This window comes from Bidens hawaiensis, unplaced genomic scaffold, assembly GCF_021521415.1.
Source record: "Bidens hawaiensis isolate Kalapana, Puna unplaced genomic scaffold, B.hawaiensis_p1.1 tig00024639_1, whole genome shotgun sequence".
In the NCBI taxonomy this organism is placed as follows: domain Eukaryota; kingdom Viridiplantae; phylum Streptophyta; class Magnoliopsida; order Asterales; family Asteraceae; genus Bidens; species Bidens hawaiensis.
Genome location: NW_027493898.1, coordinates 327,927 through 339,498, shown reverse-complemented (window position 1 = coordinate 339,498; position 11,572 = coordinate 327,927).

The window sequence follows — 11,572 nt, the reverse complement described above, 5'->3', positions numbered from 1 at the left end:
CTCGACATTAATCACCAACGTGTACTGACAGACTCATGTGTGTGACTCGTTTTTTACTCGTGTAAATGTTATGCATGACGTGTAAGATTACGGAGTTTGGGTTAATGGTATTAACGTGAAAATGCAGAGTGTCACCCATTCGTTATGTAATATAACAAATGATGGCTTATCCATTAAGGTATTACCATTCGTTATGGAGGCATAACGAATGGTGTCTCACTCGTTACTACAATATAACGAATAAGTCTAACTTAACGAATGGGAGCTTATGGCCTATATATAGGCAGCGCCAGTTCATAATTTAGTAGAGATCTAATGTATATAAAATTATACATCTTTTAGCATCAAAAAATCTCTAAAAGCTGCAACTTCTATCAAATAATATAGTGCAAATAGCTACTTATCATGTTAAAATGTATTTTCAGGTAAACCCAAGCCTCAAACGAAGAAACAAATGAAAAGCCAAATAAAAATCAAAGTAAACCCAAGAAAACAGTGAAACATGCCCCCATGCCACATGGAACACACCCCCATGCTTTCCTGTGCAAGTAAAGACAAAAATCTGCAAGAAAAGACAAAATACTGGACAGCTGGACACGGGGTCGTGCCCCAGAAGGCACTGGGCTGTGGTCACCTTTCATAAAAGACAAAATAAATATAACATGACACCAAAAACACGGGGCCGTGCTCCATGAAGCACACCCCCATGGTGAGTCATCATGTATGATCTGACAGAGCATTAAATGCGAGAGGACAGATGGACACGGGGGCGTGCCTCCCTCTACACAGGGTCGTGCCTGATCACCCAGACTACCTATAAATAATGGAGCATGTTGCATTCAACAAGTGTGCTTGAAGAAAACTTCTATACGGGTTTCTGTTATAAAAAACACTCACTTTACACTCATATTGAAGGTCTTGTGGAGAGTTTGAGGGCTTGGCGGTCATCATCATCATCATCATCATCATCATCCATCATCATTGAAGAAGGAAGATTCATCCACATTTGGTTAGATTGTTCTAGTTTTGTAAGGCCCCGTTCCCGGTGTCTCACTTTGGACGATGGATTTACTCATAAACACAGTTCTACATATCAGAGTTAATTAAAACTTGCGCGGAATTTAAAACTTCAACCATATATATATTACATGATCATTCAAAACTTTCCAAAATAAACAACTTTTGTCTTGAAACATAATTTAAAAGTCATTTTAAAACATCACAACATTCTCCTCAAGATGCCAGTATCTTCAGTCCAATGCCATGTGTCTTCAATCAAGCGAGCTGCCTTAGCCTATTCACTTGCGTGCATACTAAAAGTCAGCTACGCTGAGTGAGTTCTAGTTAATCCGACAACATACAATATATGCACATACTTACTTATAAATACGTATCCAAATATACATGTCACATTTTTAACATGTTACCTTTCTTTATACATACTTTCATTCTTTCTTTCATACATAACTAACTATTCGTTTTAAAGAATATTTCGCCCTATAACCTTCGCATATATTATTAGGGTCTGCAACCCTTTAACCTTCGCAGATATTATTAGGGTCTGCAACCCTTTAACCTTCGTAGATATTATTAGGGTCTGCAACCCTTTAATCTTCGCAGATATTATTAGGGTCTGCAACCCTTTAACCATACATTCAATCCATCCTTTAATCATACATACCTTTTCCTTAGATAACATGCTTTCGTACATACTCATTTCATTACTTACCTCCATACATATATATTTCATACTAGCCATACTACGCATTACTTTCCATGATGATACGTGCAATATCCGAAGATCGTTCACGCACCGACAAGCATTCATTCATAACATTCATATATACTATCACATCAATCATCATAGCATACGCTTACCATTTAAGGTAGGTGTATTAACATTCACATCAAGTATGCACATAGCTCCGAAAACATAACAAGGAAATGGGGCTAGAAACTCACATGTAGCTGATTCTTCTCAATGTTTACTGTTATGCCCTTCCTAAGCTGTGCTCGGCTAACTGTGTATCAATTAGAAAGCATCACTTAACTACTCCTATTTATATCATAAACCCTAGCTACAGGGGTCCGGGGGCAGCGCCCCTGGCAACGGGGTTCTAGGGGCGGCAGCCCCTAGCAAGGTCCTAGGGGCGGAGCCCCTGGCTGGGGTTAAGCTCATTAGAAAACTGAAATTTTATTATTTAATCAAATCAAATCTTCGTTTTAAACTTTACCTGTCATCATTAACTATTTACTTATTCTTATCTTAACCATCATATAAGTCCATGTCTATCGTTTAAATACGTGTACGCTGTTTATTGTTCATTTATTTTGGAAATCGTATTAAGTTATGTCCAACATAGAAGTCTCTTTAGGCGTATAAGTTCACCCAATGTGTAAGCCTTCCCAGCGCATAAGCCATACATACACGTTATACATACACGACCATATACATACACGCTATATACATATGCGCTTCATACATATACGCCACGTACATATATGCCATGTACATATACGGTATACCTTATACATTGACACACTTACACGATGATCATGCTTATACGCCTGCTTACCTTATACGTCCGCTTACCTTATAGCCGCTTAACTTATACGTCGTAAAGTTCTGTCCAGCTATCGTGTTACGCTTTTTTAAGGTTTTTCTTTGATTCCGGCGCCGTCAGCCGCCGTTAACCACCATCGTTGGTCGGATTTTGATCGTTTATAGTCTAGGTAGCTTCGGGGTGTCCAAATCTGAGCTAAGGTGGTCCTTAAGCTCATTTTTGGTTGATTAAACACTCGAATAAAGCTAGATCTATATCCAAACGGCTCGTACGGCATCACGAGGCTGTGGTGTCGGGTTCTACTATGTTGGTACAGCTGAGATAAATCATTTCTTACCTTTGTTTGGTCTCGGATCATTGAATATAGTAGAGTAGAGAGTGTTTGGCTTAAGTGTGTGTTTTTGAAGGTGTGGGCTATGGTGTAGAGATGGATGGAAATGGAAAGGAGTAGGGTTTAAGGGGTATTTATACTCCCTTAAGCCCATGGACCTAAGGCCCATCTTTCCTTTTTGGTCCATATTTAATTCCATTAATTACCCTAATTACCCTTCTATCTTTATTATATTATTATTTCTCTACTAACTAAACTAAACTTTTTCATCATAATTAAATAATGTATAAAATATTATTCATAGAAATTTCGGGATGTTACAAGTTTGAAGAAGCTTTTGGTGTTCATAACCATTCTCATTATGAACTAAACTTCATTTACCATCTAGTTTCTATGAAGAAGCTTTGTTTTACTTGATGATTATATCAAACATGTGATTTAGTTTGGTAAAGTACATGGTTATCTTGCAATTATCCTTTGATGAAAATTGTTTTATCACTTTAACTCAATACATCAAGGGTGATGATTAACAATCATTCATGATTTACTCATGTTCTTGGAGACTAGAAATGGTAAAAAAGAATACCTTGATAATTTATTCAAGATAAAACATGGATCCTTATATTGTACTTAGAAATGATGAGAAATAAGCTATGATATATTTCTCTAGTTTTGATAATTCTGAAATAACATTGTTAACACGATTGCTTAGGTTATCATGCTAGTTAAAGAAATCATATGTTAATGGAATGTGTAACTATAACCTAATTAAATCAACCAAGGGGAGGTTTTTTGAGTCAACTACAATCACCCGAAGTTGTTAGAATTGGTATTTGAAAAATCGAAGTCAATCATAATCTTTCTACTTTACTAAACTGCTTGCCTACTTAAATTGACATTCTCGTGGTAGTATGAGATTAAGCAAGGATTGACTTGAAAATATGCATGCTACTTTCTTTTATGTCATAGAATACTTTCACTTAAAAATGAGGGACTATTCTATCATATATTATTAAGGCAAGTATATCACAAGTTTACTTATTATTCATCAAGGAAGAATGGAGTGGATTCTTGACCTTATATGGTAACCTTCATATAATTGATTTACTCATTTAGAATTTCTTTTCTTGTCACCTATATATTATATATAAGTATTTTATGAAATTTTGATAATCAATCCCAAAATGATTAAACTCTCTGATTGAAGTAAAACGAAGATTTATTATTAGAAACATTTGTGTTCACGGATCGATACTTGGTTCTTACCAATACTATCCTACATATACGATAGGTACAATTGCCTATTATGTGTGTGTTTAGTCTTAGTAGAAATCACTTTTATATATTTAAAACACGATCTTGTGCGAAAGCTAAAATCCACATCCTTTACTATTTTACCACACTACACACACCACATCAAAATCCGAGCCTAAATTATCATGTGTAGTTACCATTCCGGATTCTCTCTAGATCTAAATTATTAACCATAATATATGTATTCCATCATTAACGTAATGAATAGTATTTAACGTATTCGTTTCGTGTTTACTCATATTGATGTATCGTGTTAGCGGCTAGATCTTGGCTCGTAAGTGTTTCAATAGTGGTATCTGTAACACCCCGCAACGGCAGCGGAAACGTAACCGGGGCGCCACAGACACCTCTGATATCAACCACATTGTTTATAGAGAAAACTGAATACATTAATATACTTCAAATTACATTATCTCATATTTCATTACGTCTAGGTGATACACACATCATACAATACGATACATAATTCTATTTAATATAATGTATCGTAACATCCCGCACGCAAATCTTAAACACATCAAGCACTTAGAACGTAAGCAATCACTTCATCTTAATCGTACCTGAAAAGCATGTGAGAAAACGGGTCAACTACGAATAGTTGGTGAGTTTCACAATTCGAGTAAACCATGATAAATCAATATCATAATATAATATTATCGATGTAATTATGCTGAGCCCACAAGTGAAACCTCTGACTATCCACATACAACCCCGTGGCATACTCCGCCCACGAACCTGCCCCAAACCGCTATGCCTAACATTACATAGCAAATTAAATAACCACAAAATAGACATGTGCAACTGGCTGGGAAACATCAGCAAATCCATGCCGGACCAGTTGGGTTTGTCAGACCAATAGTACTATTCACACTCTACCGGCTTTTAGCTAATCACTCGTGTTACGGGGCCTTACAATGTTAGCAACTCAGACAATCATCATCTTATTACATTTCCGTACGATTCCCGTACAATAAAATATATATAAATACACGCAAATCCATGCGTTTAGTATGTACTTAAACATTTTAATAGTAACATGCTTTCCGCCCCGAGAAAATATTTAAAAACAATTCAAAAAAAGGGGCTCGTGAAACTCACCTTAGCACATGCAAGCAAGTAACAACAGTCATTATCAATTAACACGTCCAATCTGTAATATGATCCTACGATCGTTATTATACAATTATTGTTTATATAATCTTTAACCGTATCATTCGGTCACTCGGGGAACACCGTTACCCCAGTAATATAACCATTCTGGGAGCAGTGTTAACCCAAAAATAGGTTTCTGGACTCAGATTGTGATGTCGTATAATGTCCGATAGTCAAAATCACTATCGGCCCGTTTTCCCCGTTTTGCGTGCCTAGCACAGTTGTCCGTTTTTACGTTTCGAAAATGAGTATGGTCACACACGACTCGAAAATAGTTGTTGACTGATAAACTGATTAAGGTTATGAAAACAGAACAGGGTTTCGATGTCCCGATTAGCTACGGGATCCGTATCCGTTTTTAACGTACCGGAAACTATTAATCCTTATAAAAATTACCCAAATCATCCGAATTATTTTCGGATGGTTCGTTTTTACTCGATTTAATAAATAATATGGAAACAGCTTATTTTTAGGGTTTTCGTATACCAGTCAGCTCGTCTACCCGAACTTTGCTGGTTTACGCGTTTTATATTATAAAAGTTCACTTTTATTCCAAATAAATATCCGTTCATCCTCGGATCTTGAGATTTTGCACAAATAACATTTTGACAGTTTAGAATTTTATAAAAATATTTCCAAAATTTATTTTGTACTTAATATTTATTTATCCATTTTTAAAACTCATTTAAACACTAAATATGCCGTAAATACCAAACGACACCCGAAAAATCCCAAATTTTCCAGGATGGCCCCTGCCATACCATAAGTTCCCTGTAAAAATTTACAGATCCAGACTCACTTTCAAATACTCTTTTTTATGCCAAAACCGAGCTAAAAACTCTAGAACTCGTTTATCCAGAAATCATACTTAGGGTTTTCCAAATGACCCGAAATTTTGTGTGTGACCTTTACATGACCTAAAAAGCTTATCTGAAATTTTTCAGAATTTTTTCAAGGTCTTTAACTATTTTTCACAATTTTTAGCCAAAATCTAGCATTAAATTCACCAAATATTCTATATTTATCCAAAAATTACCAAAAATTCACAGAAGTCATATTTTCATATGTTTATCATCCCTGCAAAATTTCGTGACCCAGATCAAACTACATCACAATCTGTCCAAACACATATACAAATTTATAAACCGAAATACCTTGCTCTTTCCGCTTTTACACGCCTAAATCTCGATTTTTCCGCCTTAGCTACAAACTAAACACAGAACCTACAGCCAATATACCACAATACCAAGCAAGTTACATTCACCATCAAGCCTTTTACACCATAGTTTCGGTTATTGTTTTAAAACTAAAGTTTAAACCGTAAAAATTCGTTTTTGGTTCGTTTGACTCCTTTCTTGGACCAAGATACCTTGTATAACTCGTATACATCACTTGATCATGCAAGAATCGGTTTTCATCTCGGGTTTTCACCCTTTTTTTTCACTTGAAACCTCATTTTCTTGCAAATAAACTCAAGAAATGAAGGTGAGAACGTAAATAACTCGATTTTTACCTTGCTTTTTCTTCAAAATCCTTGGATTTCTAGAGAGATGATGGAGGTTTCTTTGGTTATTTACTTGAGAAGATGAGAAATGAAATTATGGTGGAAATATCCACATTATGGCAGATTTTGAGGGGGGTGGGGTGGGGCCCACCTCCTTCATTCTCATCCACATATTAAGATTTCCAGATGTGGATAACGTTTTGGATAAACTCGGTTCGGTTAGTTTTTCGTTTAAACGCTTAATTCGGCTTTTAAAAATGCATTTCATTTAAACCGGTTTAATACATTTAAAAGTTTAAACCATAACCCTTGTTTACTTAAAACACTTTAATAATATTATTTGCGCATCTTTTTCGGCTTGAATGATGGTATCTTGCTCGGTTTGGTATTCATATTTTGTTTAACGTACCGACGTATCGTTAAATCGAAATTCTTTTTCTGTGCCGTACTTTACTTATCCCGAAGCATTAATGCTTCGTAAAATCACTAAATATTATAGATATCGTCTATAATTGAACCCTCGATTCGTTCGGGTTTCAATAACTATCGATCGATTAATCGCATATTCAATACGATGAATTATATATTCACATACAATCAATACAGTGAACCATGTATTCTCGTATAATTACTATGGTAATTCATGTACCCGACATTAAATATAACGTAACTATTTTCTACCGGTTAGGGTATACCTGGTTTCGTCGGAATCGTTACATTCTCCCCCTGTTAAGAAATTTCGTCCTCGAAATTTTACACGCCCACTATCCCCTTCCGAAAGAAAGGTGGGGGTTTTTCCTTCAGAATTCACCCTCGCGTTACCAGGTATAATCTGGTCCTCGTTGTGAATTCCACTTAATCTTAATCAATAAAGCTTGGTGTGTCCAAACTGTTTAGTTTTCCCGTCTACTATCTCTACGGAATTATTTATGATATCAAGCATGTCTTCTATGAGTACCTCCATTACTGGTACTTTCGTTGCCTCATCGCCTAGGTACTTTTCAATCCGTATACATGGCAAAACATCATGTATAGTACTTAGCCCCTGGAGTACTTTAATCGATAAACTAAATGACCAATCATGGAGATAGTCTCATAAAGTCCAATATATTAAGGAGCTATTTTCGGTTTTGCCAAACCTTATACCAACTCTCTAAGGTGATGCCTTAAAAATGCCTTGTCACCTCTTTCCAGTGACAATGGTTTCCTTTGAATGTTGGCATAAATCCTTTTGCCAATCTCGCGCTGCTTTCAACTTATCTTAAATATTATAAATCCGATTGGTTGTTTCTCGAATCAATTCAAATCTTATGGCTTGAGTGACGCCCATTTTCAATTTAACAAATTGGTGATAATTACTTCTCCCATAGAAAGCTTCAAGCTCTCGATGCTTCCTTCCCCGCCTTCCAATAATGGAAGTAGGATGACTATTTCGATCTGAGATAATTGAAAATGGTACTCCACGACGAGATACCATTTCACCATCATGAATTTGGGCGAGAATTCATTGTGGTAATCGTCATGGATTGGGATGAAATGCGAGGATTGGTTAATCGATCCGCGATTACCCAATTTACATCATGCCTTTGATATATCTTGGGAATTTGCGTCCTGAAATCCATTGTAATTTATTCCCACTATCATTGGCGAATTTTCTGTCGTTGTGGCGTTCCCTAGGGTTTTCGGTGTGCAGCCTTATCTCTTGCATAACTTAAATATTCACCAACATACGTAACCATATCTTTCTCCAAACTCGGCCATTAATAAAATCCTTTCAGATATTCGTATCATCAATAGTCTAATCCGATCCTCTCTACTTAATCATCGGCTACTATATTAGCCTTACCTAGACGATATCGGATCCCACAATCCTAATCGTTTAACAATTTTACCCGTCTTCGTTGAATATGAGACTGCGGTCTCTTATCATCTATAAAATTTGTACATTTGCGTCGTACAAAGGATTATGAGTTGGGTAATGCTAAAAATTCTTCAATAAACCGCTGATAGTCTCCGGCTAGTCCTAAAAATTGGATCATTTCCTTTGGCGCATTGGGTGACTGCCAATTTTAATGGTTTCTATCTTATTTGGATCTATGTGAAATCCTTGTTGCTTTACAACATGACCAAGGGATTATGCTTTCTGTATTCAAAATCACATTTCGAAAACTTCGCGTACAACTCCTCTTGCTTTAACACTTCCACAATTTTCCTTAAACGTCGTTCGTGCTCTTCTTTACGTTGCAAATATATCAAAATATCATCAATGAATGCTATGACAAATTTGTCAAAATAAAGTTTACAGACTCGGTTCATGAGTTCCATGAACACTGCCTGCGCATTTGTTAGCCCGAACGGCATAAATAAGGATTCATAATGGCCGTAACGAGTCTGAAACGCTGTTGTTGCAACGTCCTCCTCTTGTATTTTTCATTTGGTGATAACTATATCTAATATAAATTTTCTAAAAATAAATCGCCCCTTGCAGTTGGTTAAACAGATCATTTACTTCGAAGAAGTGAATACCTATTCTTGATCGTCACTTTATTCAATTCTCCCTAATCAATACATATCCTAACACTTCCGTCCTTCATTTCCCAAATAACACTGGTGCACCCCATGGTGACTAACTAGGTCGTATAAAACCTTATCTAATAATTCTTGCATTTCAGTTGGTGCAAGTCGGTAAGATACTTTGGCAATAGGATATGCTCCTGGTATTAGATCGATACGAATTTTAACTTGTCATGCTGATGGTATTCCGGGCATTTTTTTTTTTTTTTTTGGGAAAACTTCTGGATATTTACGTATCACCAGAACATCTTCTATATGTTTTCTTTTAAATCTGTGGCAATCACGTTTGTTAAATACACCACGTCTTCTTGACGTAAATATTATAATATTTCAAGATGAGATTAGAGTGGTAACATAATACCGTACACTTTTCTCTGTATTTAATCGCTTCATCGTCCGAAAGAGAGCTTCTAATCATCTTCTTTTCATATTTGATTTCAGCTTCATGTTGAGTTAGCCAATCCATGTTAACTATTACGTCAAAACTTCTTAACTTTACCGGTCGTAGGTCAATAAGGAAAGGTTAATCGTTCAGAATAATAGGACAATTCCGAACAATTTAGTTAACCATTAGGGATTTACCGTTAGCGATTCTACAGTATAGGGTTCTATAGTTTCACTAATCGTATCTTTCCAAATGGTAGGAGGTTAACAGGAACTAACTTCTATCGGCGACCGTAAAAATATCACTGAAGCCTATTGATTTAAAACTACAACATACTTAATACCACCTTTGGATCATGACGTGCTTTATTCGAATTACTCACAAAAGCACGGCTCCTTGCTTGATCAGAGGTTAATGCTTGTCATGAGGTTCGTCTTCCAACGACACCTTGGTTCAACTTTGGGCAATTTCTCTTGAAACGTTCTGTACTGCCACATTCATAGCAAGTACAACGGTTTGGCATAATTTGATTTCTTTGGATGGATTGTTATTGAAGTTGTTGGGTTCGGAGTGGTTGTACACGAATGGGTTGGGGTTGCCGGTTCACATGGCTTCAATTGGTTCTACAATTGGGGCATTACGTCCATCTTTACCACACATGTGGCCTACTATCACTCGACATTCTTCTTCCTGCCGATAACCATATTTTCCACATTTAGGGAAGGACCCTTCATGCGATTCATGTTTTCACACCAGAACTAGTCTTAGTATAATTCTGGGTTGTAGGACATACCTACTTATTCAAAAGCCTATCTTGCACTATACCTTTATCATTTCTCTTCTTTAACACTCGACGTCTCACCTAACGTCCTTCCAGTCCGCTTCCCATAGAGTCAAATATATCAATGCTGGCTTGTGACACAACCCTTCCAAATGTTGTATATTTTACAGGATTGACTATACTCCTTATCGATGGAGTTAGTCCCCAATATAGCGTTCACTTCGCTTAGTTTCAGGAGTGATTAGCCATGTTACCAGACATGACAATTCCTTCAAACGATTAGCGTGTTCTAAGTGATCAGCACACAACATTTCTATCTTCCATAGCTCAGTTTCCAATCTCTGAACTTAATTACTCGAATAAAAGTGCTCTAGCCCAAGAATTTTAAATTCCGACCATATCATCTGAGTAATAATTTTCTAACTATAATTTTGTACCATCGTGTTCCATCACGATACAACATAATCTACCAACATATCTGTAGCATATTTCACTACACAATGTTCTAGACTCTTACCAATATCCTTAACCATTTCGATCTTTTCTATCCACTCGCTAATCTATTCCTCCCTTTACCATCAGTAAACTATTAATAATTTCCTTAACACAACCAACAAACATATCCTTCATACCGGATCTAATTCATTACGACTACTATTCATGTTTAGTTTATAACTAATACTTGTAGTCATAATAGTATTTGGTGGGACATTATCACTCTTAGTAATAACACTAAGAATTGAAATATTCATAATCATGTGATTGCTCGATCTATAATTCTGCGATCACATTTGCATCAACACTAGCAGTGATCTGTGATACGACATTCGGTATCATCATCTGCTATCTTTGAGCAATCAACTGAATCATATCAATCTCCATCATTGGAGTTACTCTTTTTACGTCATTCTGCCGTACCCATCCCGTACGCAGTAATCAATACTAATCTCACCGTATAACTCGTTAC